At 47.8% G+C, this 21,865-nt stretch overlaps 1 long non-coding RNA gene across 1 annotated transcript; it reads right to left on the bottom strand.

Annotated features, from left to right (window-relative positions):
* Positions 1-812: 812 nt before the first annotated feature.
* LOC115618505 lies at positions 813-20,305 on the bottom strand. The gene is made up of 3 exons (XR_003994824.1): positions 20,229-20,305; positions 9,784-9,791; positions 813-823 (listed from the first exon to the last, which is right to left on the bottom strand). It is a non-coding gene; the product is annotated as an uncharacterized LOC115618505 (long non-coding RNA).
* Positions 20,306-21,865: the final 1,560 nt, after the last annotated feature.

Genomic DNA, 21,865 nt, shown 5'->3' with positions numbered 1-21,865 from the left:
CCAGCCTAGCCAGTGCTGCTGCGCTTTGATTCCTAAATCACTCAGCCCTGATACCCATTAGCAAGGTTTCTGGGACAAGGGATGACCCCAAATCCCTCCCATGAGATTTCGCCCCAAGCAGCATCTACCCTGTCCATAAGAGCAGATGGCAGCCATTGTTGAAGAGAGAAAAGATCATTTTAAACTCAACAGCAACAGCAAAACTGCAGTGGGTGGTTGGGGGCAGCAGGAGTGCCAGGGCTTAAACAAGCAACAGGAGATCGGCACCTGCAACTAGAGAGCCAGAAAGCCCTGATAAACCCACGAAGGCAAGAACAGGCATGACTTGGTTCCTCTTTCTTTGGGGAACAGCCTTCACAAGGAATTGTTTTGCTCTGAGAAGAGAGAGCGGTGGCAGGCAGTGGGTAGAAGTTGGCTCTGGCACCTTATCCGCATGGGTGATGCCCTCGGAGAGCTGTGCCCCTGCAGAGATGCACAGTGCCCCTGTGCCACGCAACAGGTCTGGGTGGGGAGCCCCTGGGGAGCTGCCTCAGCGTTACTGCCAAACCCTGCCTGTGCCAGCCCGTGCCGTCCCTTGGCAGGCAGTTGGGTGGACTCTTTTCTAAATGGGAAGGCTACTATCTCTTTTAAGGGGACAGGGAGAAAGAGGGTGAACCTTGGTGACAGACATTGCAGAACCTACCAGGAACTTGAGTCTTCCCCAATGCCCGGTGCTGGCCTGGGCTTTACCAGAGCCCACCGGGACCCCTCCTGCCTTCCGCAATGCCTGGTGGGCTTCCGTGCAGGTCCCCTTGTGCTGAGCTCCCAGTGACAGCACCAGCAGCTTCACTGCCCAGGGGCTGCTCCTGCCCTCACACCTGCTCAGCACCTCTGACACCAGCAGCTCCTGCACACACAAGGCTCCTGCTTCGCCCCCAGCACCTCTGCAGGCAGAGCTGAGCTCCAAGCCCATGAACAAGCCCAGTGCCTCATCCTCCCTTATCCCCTGCTCCTACAACTGGAATAGCACCAGCACCTGCAGTGGCACTTTTCCATAGAGAATGGGAGAACCCATTTGTATTTCTGGAGTGACCTGGGGATCCCAGCAGCTGCCTGTACTGGAGGTTGAAATCAGCCTGACTGTGAAGGAGTGGGAGATGCTCCCCACTATGGCTGTCCCGGAGGCTCCATGCATCGCTTGTGATCCCTGTTCATGGTGAACCAATGTGTGATAGAGCCATCTGGTGTCTGATTCCGGAACCCCTTGGAACCCATCACCGGAGGCACAGGGAGATGACAACTGCCCCACAGGACAAACGCAGATCCTTTGGTGAATCCTGTCTTGGTGTCTAGGTAGGGAGAAGAAGGAACTCTAGGAAGAGGACAAGAAGGAAAGTCTTAAACCTGTCAGAGGGGAGATTGAGGTTAGATATTAGGTAGAAGTTCTTCCATTTGAGGGTGGTAGCCCTATCTTCTGCTAGTCATCTGGCAGCTCTGACTCAGCTTCAGAAATATCTTTTGTGATGGAAGCAGCCCAAGCATTAACTTCTGTAGAAGGCTGTGATGGAGAACTTCTTTTTGTAAGCTACACCAGTGCGTCCACAGAGAGTGCTGCTCAAAGGGTGCAAGACTCCGTGACCACAGAGGAAAATCCTGAAGAACAGAAAGAACTGGGTCACAGCTCTCCTCTACCCTCCAAAACCTTTGTTCTAGAAGGACTCTTTAGTGCAGTGTAGGTAAGGGCTAGAGAAGGCAAATATCCAACGGAATGGAGAGGTTTGGCTCATCACTCATGAAATGTGGGTTTCTGGCTGGTGAAGATAGTGAAATCTTTTCCTCTTTCCTCCTCTTAGTTTTTATGCCTAGGAGTTTTGGTTTGGATGTTACACATAGGTATTGTTAGCCAAAGAGTTTTCACGAGGCCTTGCTGTCAGTCCTCACACAGATAAAAAATTTCCAACAACAAAGTACAACATTGCAGTGGGTATCCTGCAGGAGCAGGAGGCATGTTGGGTGTACTGGCTCTCCCCAAAGTGTTCAATTTCTGTGACTGCGCAGGCCTTTTCAACTTCTATGACAAAATTGTCAAAGAATGTTTTTGCATTTCTATTAATGTGCACAGGCATTGCCTTTTGTGTATTTAAACTGATTAACAAGAGACACAAGGTGGAGACTGATTTTTTGGTATTAAAGACACCTCATTAGCAAGTATTATGACCCTTGGCTTCTGTAAACTCACAGGTATCTGTTAAAAAACCTTTCTTTCACCATACTAGAAGGAAACCCTGCAGGCTCTGAAGAATCCTTCACCTTTTCTGTATTGAGTACGTAGTATATTTGCAGGAGATAGCAAATATCCTAGTCTAGCTCAGGTGATAGTGAGGAAGTCTTTCCGTCTCCAGGTAAACTCCAAGTTCTTGTCTTTGGGCCTTAACTTCCTCATGTGAACTAAAATATCAATTGTTTGCTGTTTTTTTTCTTTCTTTTTTTTAGCCTGTGTACTTTCGCCACTGCAGAGAGATTTCCAGCAGCAACAGCCTTTGAGGCTCTGAAGGGTTGGGTTTAGGTATGGTTGCAGTGAAAGTGAAGGTTAGTTTTCAGTAACTGCTACTAGAAATCCATCTGGAGTAGGTTTGGAGTGTGTTCATTTGTGGCTTAATTCTTCAGTTTATTTCTCAAGATGCTTTACTGACTGACCATGGCTGGGAAGGGAAAGACCTTCAACACTGAGGCAATGAAGAAGTGGTGGATTTCTAAAACTGGATTTTAGAATTCCATGGAGCAAGTAATTCCTTCAAGTGCCCAGAGTTTGAGGAGAAGTGGAAGCCTTTCTGGATAAGAGGAAGAGTAACAACTAACTTCAGAAAGAAGAAGAAAGCGGCTGTAATTTTGACAGAACCAGCAAAACAGAAGACAACTGGAATAGCCTGGAATGCTGTGATGTTCTCACAGTACTTCTCTGCTCTTGCAGCTCTTGTTTTCTCTAAACACTCTCCTTCATTCCCCCTGCCCAAAGCCGCAGGCACAGCTGTGCTGTCCTTTCTCTGCCATTCGCTCTTCTTCCCCCCACTCCGTGGGAGCCGGTAGCTGCAAATTTTTCCATCAGATCTGTGCCGAGCTCCCCGGAGGCTACAACCGACCCCATTACGCGGTACTGCTCACAAACCGCCACCTGCTGCTTCTCCTGACTGCGTCCGCCTGATAACAGTGTGAGGAGTGTGCTGCTCAGCACACAGTTTGAGGATTTGCCTCTTTTTGCTTTGGTTTTGTTTCTGGGTTGGCTTTGGTTGATTTCTGTTTTATTTGTTTGCTTTTATGTTGCTTTTTTGACTTGGGTTTGGGTTTCGAGTTGGGGTTGGTTGGTGTATTGGTCCATTTTCCCAATTCTTTCAGGCCCTGCTCCTCTTTATTAGCAGTTCCTGCTGGTTTCTGCTTTAGTTTCAGCTCCATCTCACAGAAAACTTTGACCAGTTTGAGCTCCCAGTCGTTGCCAAGACCTGAGTCTGCCACGTCTGTCCTGCACAGGGGTGGACAGAGGAGCCAGAGTGTATGGACAGTTAATCCTCAGGAATCAGCCAGGCTGCTGCATCAACAGTCTTGTTGCCCTTCATTCGCATGTCAGTGATGCTGAGACAAGTGCACAGCGCTAGCTTGGAGACGGCTCCAGGAGACGGCTCCAGGTTGGAGGTTTGGGCCCCTCTTTTTTGAGAGGGATTTGCTTTGAGATTGTGTTTGGATTTTTTTGCTTTTGGTTTGGGCTTGCTTTTTTGATTTAGTGTTTGAGGTTTGATTTGGTTATTCTGTGTTGGTTCACATCCCCATTTCTTTCGGCCACAGCTCCTGGACAACTCCAGTTCTTTTTTGGCTCCAGCTCATTTACAGTGCCTGTTGATTTGTGCTCTGGGTTCAGGTCCAGCTTACGGACCTCCTCAGTTCCTTTTTGTTGTTGCTCCAGATTATTTGCAGCTTCAGGTCAATGGTTTCCTCTCCAAAAACAGCTCCTTTTTTTTGCTGCTCCAGCTTGTTTATGGCTCGGGCTTGACTGCAGCCTCAGATCTCTGTTTCTGCTCCTCTGTTTCTCAGGTCCAACCCTGAATGGCTCCAGTTCTGCTGTGGCTGCAGGTCATGTCCAGACCCAGTCCAGTTTGCTGCTTCAGCCCCTCCTCATCTCCAGTTCCTTGGTGTCCTCCCCGGCTCTGTCTCCAGCCAGTTACAGATTAAGTTTTTTGACCTGAGCCTGGCTTGTGGTCAGGATTTAAATCAATCACTGTCATTCCATGTAGATGAGTATGACTTGTCATAATTGCTCACTTTCCAGCCCTGAGCTAGAGTGTCCAGGACCCTCGTGGTGGTTATACATGCCCCGAGTAAAAAAAGAGTTGGAGCCTAACACAGTGGGAAAAACACCTTATGTCCCAGAGACGTTGATTTCTGTTGGCCTGGTGCATGCCTGCTTCCTGGTATTGGGGGAAAAATGCAACCAGACATCCGCTCTCGAGAGGGGGGGCGGCTCACCATCCCAGCCCTCTCCCAGTGCCCAAACCCTCCCAGTGATCCCCCCCGCCTGGCCCTAGCTTTGACCTCAGAAACACCCCACCGGTGCTCTTTTCTGAGCCCAAAGGTTCAGGGCTCGGGCTCTGGCCCAGACCCAGTTCACAGGGCCGGAACTGCCTTCTGCCACAGAGGTGAGACCGAACGGTCTGTAGTTCCTAGGGTCTTCCATTTTCCCTTTCTTGTAAATGAGGTTTGTGTTTCCCTTTTTCCAGTATTCATGAACTTCATCTGACTGTCGTGATATTTCAAATATTCTTCCTCTTAAGATATATTAGCCTGCAGAGCTTTAATTCAGTAACTTCACTGGCAGCGTGGCCATTTGGGCTGTGCTTTTCCATGGCACAGATCACTGTATTCTGCCCTGTCCCAGTGAAAACACTCAATCCTGTGTTGGCTTACACTGAGAGTATAGTGAGCTCTGGAGACAGCTTCATTTTGTAAATGATAAATTTACAAAGATAGCTGCTTTAGATCCCTGTGGATCAACTGCTTGTAAAAAGTGACAATGTCCTCTAATATTCATTGGTTGACTACTAGTACTGGTGTTCTGGGGTGATAATCACGCTATGATAACTTGTAATTTTGAGTTAAAACAAGGTATCAGTGTCTAGAAGATATGAGGACACATTTTGTGGTTGCATGGGACATGCAAAATGGAAAGAGGAAGACTAGAAGATGCACTAGAATGTGCAGGACCCCAGTTTGAATCTCACTTGGAATGAAGTTATTAGTCCTGTGTTTCTGAGGTGAAAGTCACATTGGTCTCTTCCAAAAGGAAACACTAACAGTTTACCTAGCCACAATACCTTCATTTTTAGACAGAATCATAGAATCTGCTGCTCATATGATCCTCCACAAGCTAATATAGTGTATTAACCTGGCAGAAAATAGCTAGTTTTTGTCTGGGTGGCCATAAGGTGCAACATTATATTCAATGGATTTTCTACAGGAGCCTTGCTGGAAGGTCTTGTTCGATGACACAGTGATGTCTGCAAAGTGGAAGTTAATGTGGCATTAACACGCATTAAAACAAACATTTTTTGGTTTTTAGTCCTTTTACTTTTTTCTAAATGCAAACATGTTGATGGTCAGGCTCTCAGAATCCAAACTTCTACTTCCTCAAGGTCCTAAAAAAACAGATGTATGGAACTACTTGCTCACAATTACTTTAAAAAGGTGTCACCCAGGCAGTGATGAAATGCTTGATGGAAGGTATTCCCATAAACTATTTCCTGCTTGCCCTAGGGGAACTGTAAGTCCCAGAGCATTAATAATCTAACATACATCAGCACTCATTCACTCCATGTTTGCAAATTCCTTGAATGACACATGGTACCCAACAATAATGCAGGATGTGTTTCCAGGTCGTGGTTTCACTTTAGTCACTTACAAAAACCAGCTGTCAGACTGCATCACAACAAGAAATACATCTTAGCTAACTCTGTATTATAAACTTGCCATGCACAAGGCATGAGAAAAGGGTAGCATATTCTGAACACATTTCTCCCTGCAAAGTCAGGTCCCAAAAAACTGAACTGAATCAAAATGCTTTAAAAAATAGGAAGAAGGACTCAGATTTTGATAATCATTTTAGCAGGATGGATGGAAACATATGAAAAAGTTTACCCATTGAAAAGCACGCAAATAAATTCTAGCAGGAATTTTGATGACTGATTATGAACAGAACAGTGTCAATTACACACAATCTGCCTAGAAAAAAATGACAGGAGCAAGTTTGGTGTCAAATAGAGCTGGGAAGAATATTTGTGTGTGTTTATTTGGAAAAATTACTGTACAGAAGTCTGTTAAAAGCTGGGAATTGCGTACAGCTGCCTACAGAAATAACTGAAACCATATCCACAACCATATCCAGAGACATTTGTTTCCTTTTAGCACTGCAGTGTAAGGGAAGGCTAGTGAGCCTATACTAATTATAATAGGACTTCACGCACTTCCAAAGGATATTTATGGACTTGTAAGCCAGGAAAATGACGATAAGAAGGGGGGAGGAAAAAACCCCTTTTTTTTCTTTTATTTGGTTTTTTGTGCTTTAAAGAAGTATCAGATGTCAATGACATCAGATTACCTTTTCTTCTACTCTGGCAGCTTTCTTCAGGCACTACTCTTCCTCTTCATCATCCCAGTACTGTTCAAATTGCTCTCAGCAATTTTCACAACTCTGAAAAATTCCTGGATAAAAGAAGTTACTGCCACAATAAGCTGAACACGAACTTCAAGAACCTAGAAAAAGTCAACTAAGATGCTTTTGAATTAAAAAAATATATTCAGACCACAACATTTCCTCCACAATTTAAAATTAACTTTATAAAACTACAAATTTATTTGAGTAAAGTTTGCAGACTGATCATCTGGTCTTGAACACTGATGTCCCTTGAGAAAGGAAAGCTTTGCCCCGCTAGCAGGAAGTCTCTGCAGAGCACTTTTTAACAAACTACTGCTGTTTTATTGTTCTTGTAAGACAATCCAGTACAGAAACTGTATTAATTTATTCCTCTCAACCAAGAGCTTCAAGTTGAAGAAGACAGAACTTTTAGTTGACATATGAACATTTTTAGTTCTTCTGTGCAAAATAACCCACTCAGAGAACACAGTCCAAAAGGTACTTTTTAAAACTGAAAATAAGGCCTTCATGGATAGCAGGTTTCTCAGATGCTTAGCATGTCAAACTAAATTCTAATTCTACCAGCATTTGTGTTTGATTACCGGACTAATTCAACTACGAAAATACAGCTCCACTGCTGTTACTTTGAGATGGAGAGGTTTTTTTGTCTGCTTATCTTCAATTAAAAAAGAAATTTCTCTGCAAAAATGCCAACACCCCAGTAAGCCAAATCATTATATCAATTACAAGAGAGCATTTCCAGTCCACTTGCTCTTTTTACTCTTTCTATGGTAACATTCAGTAAATTAACACACATTACCGTCGTCAGTTTTGTTAAAACACAGAAGGCCAATTGGTGTAGATTTTTTAGAAATCCAGGTGATTTGTACCACTATTTGCCCCTGGGAAACAACCATTACAGACACAAGCACACCACTTATGGAATCGCTGGCACATAGGTCCAAGAGCAAGGCTTCTTGCATATAGCCCACTGTATGGGCATATAGCCCACTGTATGAAAGAATGCTATAAATGTCTTTCGAGTGTTGGATGATTCACAGCATCTGGGCTAATAAATGCAACCTGAAACTTACCTCAGCAGCTCTGCCTGGGACACTCGGAAACAACTCTTTTACAGCTTCTTGTCTCTTTAACTCAACTTCTTTATCACCTTTATCAAAAAACTGACTTTCTACACTCTTCTCTAGAACAGCTATTTCTTCAGATTCAATCAAGTGCTAAGGAATATTTTTCATTCAGACACTGACAGAGCCAGAAATGTTTAAATCATAAATCTCAGGGGGAAAATAAAGTTATGTAGATAACCACAAAGTAACATTTTTAATAAATCTTACTTAAAACTGAAACGCTCCTCACATGCAGCATTAGCATGCTTTCTCACAGTGCTATGCTTCACAAAAGCTTTTTCCAGAAAAGCAGTATCCATTCCATTCTCAGTGAGATGAAAACTACCTATAGCTTCCAACTGTTTATTTTTCATCATACAGTTGCCTTTTGTGTTTCGATAGGCATTTGAAAAGTACTTGAATCATCGAAGGCATCATTGTTTAGGGCAATTCCTGTGATGATGTGAATTTCAACTCCCGTTTTTTCCTGATTGGGTGCTTTTGGATTTAGAAATTATTTAAAATGTTATCAAATTGCAGGATGGCAGGACACATTACCTGCTTTTGTACAGTCAAGTAATTCCTCAAGCTTGATTATTATCTCCCACATGAAAAATGTGCTCTAAAAATCTCCAATCTACTGAAGAAATCACATTGTTTTCACTGATATAAAGAATCTTTTCCCTTTCTGAAGAGAGCAGTTCCAGCAGGCAACAGCAAAGACAACTGAACTTTAAAGCATTTGAACAGTTCAACAATATCTGTATCTTTCTCAGTTCCCCCAACTTATGGGTATCTCTATAAAACTGTCTTGTCAGCAGTACTAGCAACAGCAAAAAGACAATTTGGTCAGATCAAATTCTACACTTCTTAGAAAAATTAATCATGTATAATCACATGATTTCTTTTCTGCAAGTTTAATAGCAACACCATAAGCTTCTGTTTACCTACTTTTTTACGTTAAAATTACTAATTTTACTGTCATATTCAGAGTTATGAAGTGATTGTAAAATCCACAATTTGCTTTAATTCTTAAAAAAAATCTCAAAAAAGAGCACTGCCTGTCCTTAAATTATCTAGAAACCACTGAGGAAGGATGGTACTTTTAGCTTGAAACTAGCTTCCAGTCTACCAGATCTTCAGAAAAACCTTTCATTTTTACAGGAAGAAAAAGTGGTAATTCTCTACACAAAAGGACCTCCAGAAATCCAAGCTTCCCCTTCATGCAGGGGGCATCCATCCCTCTCATCCTTCCTCTCTCCATGCTACACCTCCCGGGGTTCCAGCCATCAAAGGGACATGAGATTATCTGCACAATTCTCCCCTTACAGAGCTAGACCTAAGGAACAGGATTTTAAATGATGCCTCCCAGAGTCCAGTGCCTTTCTTCCTCGGAAAAGAACAGACCAGCACGTCCGGGTGGAAAACATTCTCTCAGTACCTTGGATGCAGCCCCTTTGGTCCCATGCACTGGTAAGGGTGTAGTTTGCAAAGTAACCTCTGGCTTGATGCCCATCCAGTGCTGGTTGTTCCCCTTTCCCATCCAGAGTCCTCCTTAAAGAGCAAAGGCCTGGGAGACCTTGCTGGTGGGAACTGAGGCAAAGAGGAGATAGACTATCTGAGCTCTACCTGCATGTACTCTTGCTTTACTTAGTAGTGGTGCTGTGTTATCTTGTTTCTTCTTTAACTGTTTCTGAAGTAGCAGCAGCTCATCATGGTGCCCTTGAATTCCCGTTTGAGTTTGACTGAGTTTTGCTATGACCCATTGCTGTGCTTTGCCAGCGCTACCTCTGAAGGCCAGATGGACTCAGGCACACAGCTAAAATGCTTGGGCTGTTCCTTGCCTGAATCATGAAGGGAGTGAGTAAAGACCCTGCAGTGATGTACTCTGTGTTCACTCAATGCCTGCACTAATGGGTGGCAGAAAGGCCAGACTACGCTTTACTGATTGCAACTGATGGCTGATGCCTCTGAGCGCTATAAGAATATTCCCAAAGATACTGTCTTGTCTCTATATCAGCCTTGCATGTATCTTCTACCTGTCTCTATTACCTGCATGTAACTTTGACCAGCCCTGTAATGCCAAATGTCACTGGAGATTTGCATCTGGACACCTCACCCCTGGCCCCCATCACTGTTAATGACCATGGGAGCTGAGACAAGGAGCTCACATGTGGGTGCCTTTTTAATGACGACCTGAGCAGAGGCAGGAGGAATCCCACCTCCTGTGGATTTGTGGTGAGCCTGAGAGGGAGCTGAGTCCTCTTCCAGCTCCAGGGCTACAGTCCCAGGAGGAGATGCCTCAGCTAACCAGGCTGAATCCCTTCCTTCAGCGGGGGTAAAGGTGATCCCTGCCTGTCCTGGTCTGCCTGTCCTATCTAATGATGGGACAGGAAACAGGCTGCCCAGAGAAGTGATTGGGTCACCATCCCTAGAGGTATTGAAAAGATATGTAGATGTGGCACTTGTGGACATGGCTCAGTGGTGGACTTGACAGTGTTTGGTTAATGGCTGGACTTGATCCAACTTGATCTTTTCCAACCTAAATGATTCTACAGTTCTAAGAAAGCTGACGTTGAGACCAAACTCTGCCTCTCAGCAGAGAAATGGCAGTGCAGAAATAAATGTGTCTCCCAGCTGAGGGAGGGAACATCAGTGCTTGCTTCAGGCTGTTTCCCATGCTGTTCCCCTGGAGCCCCAGGGAGCCCTGCAGGGAGCCCAGAGGGGCAGAGGCAGTGCCACCTTGGGCTGGGCCTCTGCTGCTGAGCTGGGCGGGGCTCCTGGGATGCAGAGAGATGCTGGCAAGCGGGCAGCACTGCAGAGAGACAGCTCTGGCCAGGAGCAGGGCTGGGGCACTGCCTGCAGGCACCGAGGGCAGACCTGCGAGCCTCAGAGAGCTTAAAGGCACTTGGCAGTGGAGGATGCTGAGAGCTGCCTGCAGGAGAAACGTTCCCAGCCCTGTGCATGGTAAGGCTCTGGGTGCAGGGCAATGCAGCTGCAGTTCCTGGAGGGATCTCCTCAAGCTGCTGCCTCGGACAGTCCATGGGATCTGTCAGGAGGACTCTCTTAGTTTCTGTGTGTAGATAAGGAGGAGAATGTGCTGCAGAGCAGGGCTTCCCTCTGCACCCTGTGAGGGACTGTACGAACCACGTCCCTTGTCCCAGGGCTGGCTGCAGGGTGTGAATGTGGGAGTGGTGCCCAGCGCTGTCCTTGCGAGCAGGGTCCCTGCACCCCAGGGGCTGTGTGCCGGGGCAGGGATTCTGCTGCCTGCCAGGATCAGCACTCAGCCTGCCCGGGAGCTCCCCAAGGCTCTGGGGGAGAAGCTGGGGGGAAGGGACAACCCCTGGCAAGGAAGGAAACTCGGGCTTCCTCCTGTGGCATTCCTAGAGGTGTGCAGGTTTTTGTGCAGGAATAAAAGGAAACTTTCTGTAAACTACATGTGATGGGACTTCACTCTTGCTGACATACTGGAGAACCTGATATAGGTTCACCCCAAGTGAATGAATGGGAAGACCTTTAAGTAAACTCTCCATGAAATGACGTCTTTTCATGGCCTTGTGTCTGGGAGATGGATGGTGCGGGTTGTCTGAATATTGACACATGTGTATGTCTTGTAGTTCTGGATGTCTATTACACGGACTTTTGCAGGCCTGTGCAGTCCTGGGGAAGGCAGTGTCTCAGTAGAACACCGAGCTAGAAAGAAAATCTAGCAAGTCCAACCACATCATCTGGGAAGGAGACATCCCAAATGTAAGCAGCTGCCAGCCTGTTCGCGCACCCTGTCTTCACCTCCTTAGCCGTCTTTTGATTCTCTCAGTCTGGTCCTGGCCCACCGCCACCCCAGAAAGATCAACCACAAACCCATGAGGATTTAAGCTCAATGCATTAAATTCAACTAGGACTCAGTGAGGAGCCAGAACAGAATGCAAATATGAGGCCTGTCAGGGCTACACCCAGGGAAATGTTGGTTTTTGCACTCATTCCCCATGATCTTCCTCCCAATCTGTTAAAATGTTGCTTTGAAAGCATTCAGAAGACTTTGAGGGTACACAGTTATTAAGAGCAGGTGATGGATTTTTTCTTCTTGCTCTGTAGAATGAGGGTTATGTTATAAGTGCCTCCTTTCCAAACCCTTCCTCGCAAGCTGAATGCTGCTCTGATCTCTTCTGTGGAGCTGCTTTGTCTGTCTTTATAGTGAACTTTCTTTTGGCTTGAGAGAGAGATTGCGGTTTTTAGGACTATGTTCCGGAGCTTCTTCCCTTCTTTTCTTATGCAGAATCCCCTGTGGCTCTCCTGCACAGCATGTCAATTCTGCTTCTCAGCAGACCAGAATACTGACAGCCAGTAACGTGACACTGAAGCTGCTGGCAAGAGGTGTGCTCTCTTGAGTGCTTGGATGTGGTGAGCCAGGCGAAGACATGGAACATGGTTTTTCAAGGCTCGGGAAAAGAGAGGCTAAGGAAATAGTTGTACAGCTGCAAAAAAACCCCCGAAAAACCTGCAGTTCAACAGGCGTAGTAGACTGGTTTATTCTTCTGTGCATTTTTTCTTTTTAATCTAATGTGCTACAAATTGCTAAAATTTACTATTTCGTAGTTGAATGCAAACTACATGTAGCATGCTTTAAAAATACAAAAAAGTGGTGGGAGATGGTGAAAGAATGTGACTGTAGGGAGACAGTAGCCTTTACCAGGCCTGCCTTTTTCCCATCATGCCTTGTGTCATTCTAAAATATAGAAGGCTAGATCTTTCCAACAAACTGTGCTTAATGATCTGAAACTACCTTGGCTTGTCACAGGGCAGCAGAACTCTGCTCCTACCTGGCACTGCCTTCCATAGAACCTGCATTGCCTTACATGAAGTGGGAATGTGGGTGAACTAAGCTGCAGAGAACAGTGTTCAGAGAACAGCAGAGATCTGTGCTTCTCTTGCTGACTTGCTATCTTGTCCCTTCCATAAAGGAATTATTTGAGAGCTTGATTGGCAAAAAAGGAAAATTTATGAGCTTCCTGAGGCAACAATCTGGTGCCGAAGTTTGTCTTGACACAACCTTATTTCCATGACTCTGAAGTCTGTCACATCGAAAGTAAGTGGACAGTCTCTTGATTCATGGTCTAATATGTAGCTTGGGGGCCTTAATCCAGATGGGCAAAGAATTGAAACAGATTTAGTGACTTCGTGAGTCCAGTGCTTTCCAGAGCTTGCTGTTGAGTGGTGTTACAGTCGAGGTCTATGCCAGGTTGCGTGTGCCTTGGCATTTGAATCCTCTATGCTAGAGCTGAGAAAGCATTTTAACATCTTCAGCCGTTGTAGTTCAACCAACACCTTTTGCAGGATCGCTTCAGGCTTGAAGGAGGAGCTCTGGGATGTGTATCAGCAACTGCAGTCTTGTGTGAAGGATGTGAGATTAATTGTGGCAGAAAAGAATCTGCCACTGGATTGGGCTCATACTGGAAGTTCCTGCTGTTGAAACTGGGGCCTGGCGGTCTGAGTTGCTTACGTTGGTCTCATACCAAGTTACGTGGCCAATCTATTAAAACTGAAACTGCTGATATAGCTTAGAAAGCCTCTGGTAGCTCTATTGCTTTGCATGGCAAGGGTGGGTGTTTCCTGACCATGTCTGTACTACAGACTTTCTGCAGCATTTTTGTCTTCCAGGCTTCCCACATCAAGTAGGAAAAGTACTGAGCCTGACTGGCATGATGTTCAAGGAGCTGTGTCTCACCAACAAGCCACTCTAATCCCTCCTTATGACTGCCTGTGTAAGTCCCAGCTTGCTAGCTATGCTGATGTCGGGGTGGAAGGCTGCTCTTGGTCACTGCCATTATAGGATGCCATATCCATGTGCCTGGTTCACAGATGCCCACAAATCCAGTTTGATTTTTTTGTGTCTGGCCATTGTCCAGGTGTTGTAACTGTTATAGATCAGATCGACCTGCCTGTTCCACTCCTTTTTCCATTCTGCCTGAGCTGAGATATGTACAATCATAGAATAGTTGAGGTTGGAAAAGACCTCCCTCTACTGAGATGGCAGAGTGAAGGGTGCACACTGTCCCTCTAACATTGCCTTGCCACCCACAGGCTTCTCTCTAGGAAGCCTGGCTTTCTCCCATTCTGCCTTCAAGTGTAGTTTAAAGCTCTTTCACTGGGCCCTGCTGACTCTTCTGTAAAGATCCTTTTCCCCCTTGGAGAGAGGTCTACCCCATCTCCCACCAGCAGGCCTGGTTTTGTGACCAAAAAACGCCAATTCTGCTGGTGACACAAGGCTCGGATACGTGTATTTGTCTGCTGGCTCTTTCTGTTTCTTTCCTCATCTTGCCCTGTAATTGGAAGGATGGAAGAGAGCACTGCTTGTGCTTTGGATAATTTAACTAAGCATCACGAGGCCCAGAGGTCTTTCTGGATGGCCCTCGGGCTCTAGCAGAATGTTTCACCTGATTCTGGTTAATGTCATGGGTCACACATCAGGCTTGGTGAGCTTTTGCCTACAGATCTGAATTTTGTCTAAAGAAATAACACTTCAGTCTCGAGTCCCCTCTGCTGAAGGGCCACTTGCTGTGGGGTCAAAATGTCTCACGGACTCATTGCCATTGTTGTCCATTGTTGTTGCCATTGTGTTGTCCCTAAATCCCAAAGCTGGACTTCTCAAACTGTTTTACTCCCTCACGGTGTTTAATGACACTTCAAGGAGGTTTTCATTTTCATGTTTCCCAGAGGGGTTTTCTTACTTTTTTTTCCTATATGGATACTGCAAAACACTTCTTTGCTGAATTTGGGCATATGCATCTGTAAAGTAACTGCACACATGGCTGTCTCCCTGGATGTGAAGACAGGCTTTGTTCTGGAGAAGTGAATGTATGCTGGGAAATTTAAAGGCATTTTGAATGCCTTCCCGACACCAGGAGAAGGTGCCAATGGGCAGGCGGGAAGTACCAGAGGGGTCAGGAGGGACCTGCCCCCCCAAGTAGCTGAGACCCCTGTGCCGTGCCCAGCAGGCTGCTTGGGCATGTCCGGCTGCTCCTAGGACCCTGTGAGCTCACTGTGCCGGGCAGCTGTGGCAGCCTGTCATGCAACTCAGACAACACATCTCCTGCCCTGGCAGCAGACCCAGGTGCAGAGCCAGCAGCTTGTTCCCTGGCCGGAGATCCGTGAAACCAGGGGCAGAGGCAGACCCTCCCTACAGCAGTGCTGGAGGATGCAAAGCCTTGCCTGCAGACCCCATGGAGGAAGCCAGTACAGCATGCACAGAGGCTGGCTCTGCCCAGGCCACCAGGCCCCAGGAGAAGCTCTTCTTGAGCTGGGGGCTTGCAGGAACTTGCTCATGGCCTGCCCAGTCCCTTGCATCCAGCTCACCTTCTCCCACAGCCACTGGCACCCTCCCGCACGATGGAGCTCTATGGTCAGGTGGTGCCGCCCGTTTCTGCTTTGGGCTTTCTCCTGGAGCTGCCTCAGGGGACAGTGAAGCAAAGCATCAAACTTAGCATCCAACGAGACTGTTCAGCTGGTATTCTTTTATAGCAGCGCTGGGGGGTTGCATTGGGATTTCTCCTCGCAAGTGCTCCCCAGTAATATCAGTACATATGTCAGTACATGCTTATATTTTCTTAATACAGGTACAGTAATTTTCTGCGGCATGTCCCACCCCATTATAAGAACTGGGTATGGCATGAAATTCAATATTTCATGGTCTCTGCTGCCATCTATTGACCTATTACTGGAACTTCAGTCCCTCTGGTGGGTGTTTACTTCCCCAGATGGTCTTTCCTCCATAGAATCATAGAATAGTAAGGGTTGGAAAGGACCTTAAGATCACCTAGTTCCATCCCCCCTGCCATGGGCAGGGACACCTTGCACTAAACCATGTCCTTTAGTTACCTTTTAGCTTAAGGATGCGCAGTTTCTGTTCTAATTACATAAGCTCTTTGGACTAGCTTCAACATTTGTTGGCAGTTGTTTCATAGGGACAAAGAGTATTTTACAATATAGTTACATCCATCCCATTGTAGCAATATGGTTACAATTAGCGGGCCTTTTTTACAATAGATTAGATAGGTTAACAACCAAGTGAACTGAGCAATCTGACAGTGACAGGAGTTCACAGTTTCAATGGAAAAATATTAACTTCTTGTTTCAGTAGGCACACAAATATACAAGCACATTTCGATCAGCTCAATCACTCGAGTACATTCTACACCTGGCATGTCCCACCATGACAGAATGAGAAATTCCAGGCAACGTATTAATGGCAAGAGAACAAATACTGATCTTACCCTGTACTTGTATTACCCCTACTCTGTCTATAATTTCATCACCTTCACTGTTCAGGTGCTTCTACCTCTCCTGATCAAATGGCCATGTCTAAGGACATCTTTCCAGCAGACTGGACAAGTGGACATTGCTCTCACGTTTCTGTCTCCACTTGCTCTTTGGTCATTCAGATCCTCTCAACTCTCTGGTTTCTGCTTTGAGCTGCAGGGAGTTCAAAATTTCCCCTTCTTTCGGAAGTCTGGTTAAAACTTTAGGCAATACCTTAATTATATTTATGACTCTCCTTTCACAACTGTCATTCTAGAACTCTTCTACCAAGTCCCTTGTGCAAGGGACGCATTAGATGCTGCTTGGACTTGTCATAGAGATAAGGAGGTTTGAAGTTTAGTAGATTATATAGTGTGTAACATGTTTGCGGGCACTGAAGAGAAAGCTTCCTGTGCCTGGTGCAGCCCAGTTTCCCCAAGGAAAGCAGGAGGGAGCTGGTGTAAAGGAGCTACCCCATCCAGATGCAGACCTCAGTTGAGGAGTCGCATGTCAGGAAAAGCGCTGCAAGCCTCAGGGGCCGCTGAGGGCACCATCCCCCCACAGGTGGTATGGATTGGAAGGAGTTTTAGTTTTAGGAAGGAAAGCAAGGAGTGAGAGCAGTGCTGTTGGCACTGATGTGGAGCTGACAGTGTGTAGAAGAAGCCCAGCACCAGATTTCTGTCCTAGTTCCTCGGCTGTGGGAGCAGAGGCTGGACTTTTGCCCGCAGTGAGCTTTGCTCTAGGAAGACTGAGACTGGGCACCAGAGAAGCAGTGCGCAGATGGAGTTTTAGTTTTCTGTCCGAAAGCAAGGAGCGAGAGCAATGCCAGTGGCACCATTGCGGAGCTTACTGTGGGTAGAAGATGCCCAACACCAGCTTTCTGTCGGGTGTCTTCTGCTGTAGGAGCAGGGGCCGGATATTCACACTCTCTGAGCAGTGCTCCAGGACGCCCGAGAGTTGGTACCAGACAGGAAGTATATAGATTTTGCTTCAGTTTTAGGTGGGAAAGCAAGGAGCCAGAGCAATGCTTCTGGCAGCTTTGCAAATATCTGTGGGTGTACAAGATGCCCAGGACCAGCTTTCTGTAATCGTTCTTTGGCTGTGGGAGAAGGATGCGGACATTTGCATTCTGTGAGCCGTGATCCAGGAATTCCAAGAGCGAGAAACAAAGAGGCAGTCAGCAGATTCTTTTTCAGTTTTAGATCAAAAAGAGAAGATTGTGAACAATGCTGGTGGCACAGTTGTGGAGATCACCATGTGTAGAAAGGCCCAGAAAAAGCATTCTCTCCCATGTCTTCGGGAGGAGGGGCCAGATGCTCGCACTGTGTGAGCCATGCTTCAGGAAGACCGAGAGTGGGCACCAGACAGTATGCAGATTTAGTTTTAACAGGGAAAGCAAGGAGCAAGAGCAATGCTGGTGGCACCTTTGAAAAGATATGTGGGTGTAGAAGAGGCCTAGCATCCGCTTTCTGTGCTTGCTCTTCAGCTGAGGGAGCAGGGCCAGGAAGATAGCAATCTGTGAGCCCTGCAACCACAGCCGAAGAGCCAGGACTGAAAGCTGCTGCTGGGCCTCTTCTGCACATGGTGAGCTCTGCAACGGTGCCACCAGCATTGCTTTTGCTCCTCACTTTCCCACCTAAAAGTCCAATTGCGTGCAACATCTACGGTGCCCACTCCAGGCTGTGCCGAGCCCATCGCATGGAGCAAGAACAATCGGGCCCTGCTCCCACAGCCGAAGAGGAAGGATGAAAAGCTAGTGCTGGGCCTCTTCTGCACATGGTGAGCTCTGCAACGGTGCCACTGGCATTGCTCTCACTCCTCGCTTTCCCACCTAAAAGTCCAATTGCATGCATAGTCTATGGTGCCTGCTCCAGGCTCTGCTGAGCCCGTCGCATTGAGCACAAACGTCTGGGCCCTGGTCCCAAATCCAAACAGCCAGGATAAAAAGCTGGTGCTGGGCCTCTTCTGCACATGCTGAGGTCCGCAATGGTGCCACCAGCATTGCTCTCGCTCCTCGCTTTCCCACCTAAAAGTCCAATTGCATGCACATTTACGGTGCACACTCCAAGCTGTGCCTAGTCCATCACATGGAGCGTGAACGTCTGGGCTCTGCTCCCACAGCCGAAGAGCCAGGACTGAAAGCTGCTGCTGGGCCTCTCCTGCATGCTGTGAGCTCTGCAACGGTGCCACCGGCATTGCTCTCACTCCTCGCTTTCCCACCCAAAAGTCCAATTGTGTGCATCCTCTATGATGCAGGCTTGAGGCTGTGCCGAGCACCACGCATTGAGCACGAGTGTCCAGGCCCTGCTCCCACAGCTGAAGAGCCAGGACTGAAAGCTGCTGCTGGGCCTCTTCTGCACACGGTGAGCTCCGCAACGGTGCCACCAGCATTGCTCTCGCTCCTCGCTTTCCCACCTAAAAGTCCAATTGCATGCATCCTCTATGATTCAGGCTTGAGGCTGTGCTGAGACCCTCGCATGGAGCATGAGCATCTGGGCCCTGCTCCCACATCCGAAGAGCCAGGACTGAAAGCTGGTGCTGGGCCTCTTCTGCACACAGGGAGCTCCGCAACGGTGCCACCGGCATTGCTCTCGCTCCTCGCTTTCCCACCTAAAAGTCCAATTGCATGCATTATCTACGGTGCCTGCTCGAGGCTCTGCTAAGCCCTCTGCATTGAGCACGAACGTCCGGGCCCGGCTTCCACATCCGAAGAGCCAGGACTGAAAGTTGGTCCTGGGCCTCTCACTTTGCCACTGGAAACACCACCAGAGCTACCAAGGACAGAATGCTGGTGCTGGACTTCTACATGGGCTAGAAACAGTCTTATGCTTTTATATCTTAGTCAAAGCAGAATAGAAAAGATTAATTACCTTCATAGCCATGTTCTGAAGCACAAGATGTAATCCTGGTGAGACTGCCGGTGTTTTAGCTTTACCGGAGAATCCTTTTCTCTATTTGGCCCTTTGTTTGTTACAGACATCAGATAGAAAAGAAAACAGACTGGCTCATCAGGCTGCTTATACCTCAGCTGGTGGTTTGCCCCACCCCTGCCCTAGGGCATTGAGGGAGGGGTTGTGGGTGGGGCCTGGGGTATATGAGGCACAGCCTTTCATTAGGGAACTCATTCAGTTCTTTGGCTTCACTAGGGTTATTTCTCTGCAGTTCATTCAGTCTTTCATAGCTTCTAAGATTTGTGATTTTCTTTTTCTTCCTTTTTTGTGCAGTTAGTTTTTGATGCTTATTGAAATAGAGTTGGTTGAGGGGAGATTTTCAGGACATGTCAATGTTTACCTACCTCCCATAGGAAGACAGGCTGAGAAAGTTGGGGCTCTTCAGCCTGGAAAAGAGAAACTGTGTGGAGACCTTATAGCAGTCTTCCAGTATCTGAAGGGGGCTACAAGGATGCTGGGGAGGCACTCTTCATTAGGGACTGTAGCGATAGGACAAGGAGTTAATGGCTTCAAACTTCAACAGGGGAAGATTAGATTAGATATAAGGAAGAAGTTCTTGACTGTGAGGATGGTGAGGCACTGGAAGGGGTTGCCCAAGGAGGCTGTGAATGCTCCATCCCTGGTGGTGTACAAGGCCAGGTTGGACAGAAGCTTAGGCCACATGGTTTAGTGCGAGGTGTCCCTGCCCATGGCAGGGGGGTTGGAACTTGATGATCTTAAGGTCCTTTCCAACCCTAACTACTCTATGATTCTATGAGTTTTTTTTCTCTTAGCTGAGCTTTATCTTTTTACCGTCATGTCCTACAACTGCTACATGGCCATCTGCAAGCCCCTGCACTATGGGACCCTCCTGGGCAGCAGAGCTTGTGTCCACATGGCAGCAACTGCCTGGGGCACTGGGTTTCTCACAGCCACTACGTTTTCACTACCCCTCTGCCGAGGCAATGCTGTGGAGGAGTTCTTCTGTGAAATCCCCCAGATCCTCAAGCTCTCCTGCTCACATTCCTACCTCAGGGAAGTTGGGCTTCTTGTGATTGGTACCTGTTCAGCATTTGAATGTTTTGTTTTCATTCTCGGGTCCTATGTGCAGATCTTCAGGGCCGTGCTGAGGATCCCCTCTGAGCTGGGATGCCACAAAGCCTTTTCCACATACCTCCCTCACCTGGCCATGGTGCACTGGCATCTTTGCCTACCTGAAACCCCCCTTCATCTCCTCCCCATCCCTGGATCTGGTGGTGTCAGTGCTGTACTCGGTGGTGCCTCCAGCAGTGAACCCCCTCATCTACAGCCTGAGGAACTAGGAGCTCAAGGATGCTGTGAGGAAGCTGGTGACTGGATGTGTTTCAGCAGTCATACACTGCCTGCTTTCCTCTGCAAAGGGCTCCAAGTGTAGGTCATGACAGGCCAAGTCTGTCTTTCCTGCTCTACAGTTGCGTTTTTCTTCCTCTTGTTGTGATGTTGTCTTCAAAGACACGTCAGTATTCAGCCCCTGCTACTTCAGTATCTGCTCCTCTTGTCTGACCCACAGACTTTGTGTCAATGGGTATCTCATTGTATATAAGGAAATATCTTCTCTGTGATATGTCCTCACATGGCAGGAATGAAGGGGAATGAAATCAGCTTTCTGGCTGCTCCAGCTCTGGGGTGTCTGCTCTGTGCCTGGAGCAGTAAGAGCTCTTGAGGAGCCCAAGGGCCGGGGCTGTTGTGCTGGTGTGGGGAGATAGGATGGCATGGCGGGGCTGCAGACCTCTCAGGGTATCCTGGGTGTCTCTTTTCCCTTTTGCCCTCCACGTTCACCCCTCTGTGGGGCTGGCTCCTCGCTGACCCCCAGGAGCTGCTGTGCCCTGCACAGGGGCTGAGGCTCTGTGCAACTGCCCAGAGCACCCTGCAGTGGGCTCTCTGGGGGGCCAGCCCCGACTGGGCTGTGTTGGGGAGAGGGCACTGGCACTGCAGAGCGGGCAGGGGAGGTGGAAGAGCTTGGAGGGAGCTGGGCTGGGCTGGGAAGTACCTGGGAGAGAACAACATCAGTGTCTGTGTCGGGTGTCCCTGCAGGGAACTCACCTGCACTGGCACAGGCTGGGGCTGCCTGGCTGGGAGCAGCCCATGGGAAAGGTCTGGGTGGGCAGGATCTGGACAGGAGGCAGCGTGTGCCCTGGCAGCAAGAGAGGACAGCAGCATCCCGGGCTGTATGACCAGGAGCACGGCAGGAGAACAAGGGAAGGGATGCTCTGGAATACTTCATCCAGGTTTCAGATCCCCAATTCAGGAACGTTATTGGCAAGCAGGAGTGGGTTTAGCAAGGGGCCCTCAGGACAGGCAGGGACTGGAGCACTTTGCCTGTGGGGAGAGGCTGTGGGAGCTGGGCTTGTCCAGCCCGGAGAAAGGAAGGCTGATGGGACCTGAGATCTTGGGAAGGGAAGGCTGTCGGGGAGTGGCTGCCTGTATCGGCAAGGAGGACATGGAGAATCCAGAGCCGGGCTCCTCACCATGGGAGGTCTGGTGGGAGGACAAAAGGCAATGGGGGATAGTGACAGAGGAGAGGTTCAGCCAGGACATAAGGAAATCTTGTTCCCATAGGCTTAGGCAAGTGCTGCATCAGGTCACCCATGGAGGCTGTGCAGTCTCTGGCCTTGGGGTTTTCCAGCTGGGACTGAATCAAGCATTGAACCACTTGCTCTGACCCTGTTTCTGACAGGTTGGACTTGAGACCTCCTGGGGTCCCTTCCAACCTCTGTTCACTTATGATCCTACAATGATGGATTATGAAGGCCACAAAGATGCTCCAAGAGCTGGAGCTTGTCTCTGATGAAGACAGGCTGAGAGAGCTGGGGGTGTTC

Source organism: Strigops habroptila, chromosome 21 (genome assembly GCF_004027225.2).
Source record: "Strigops habroptila isolate Jane chromosome 21, bStrHab1.2.pri, whole genome shotgun sequence".
Classification (NCBI taxonomy): Eukaryota; Metazoa; Chordata; class Aves; order Psittaciformes; family Psittacidae; genus Strigops; species Strigops habroptila.
The sequence above is the reverse complement of the archived record's forward strand: the minus strand, read 5'-3'. Positions and strand labels throughout refer to the sequence as shown.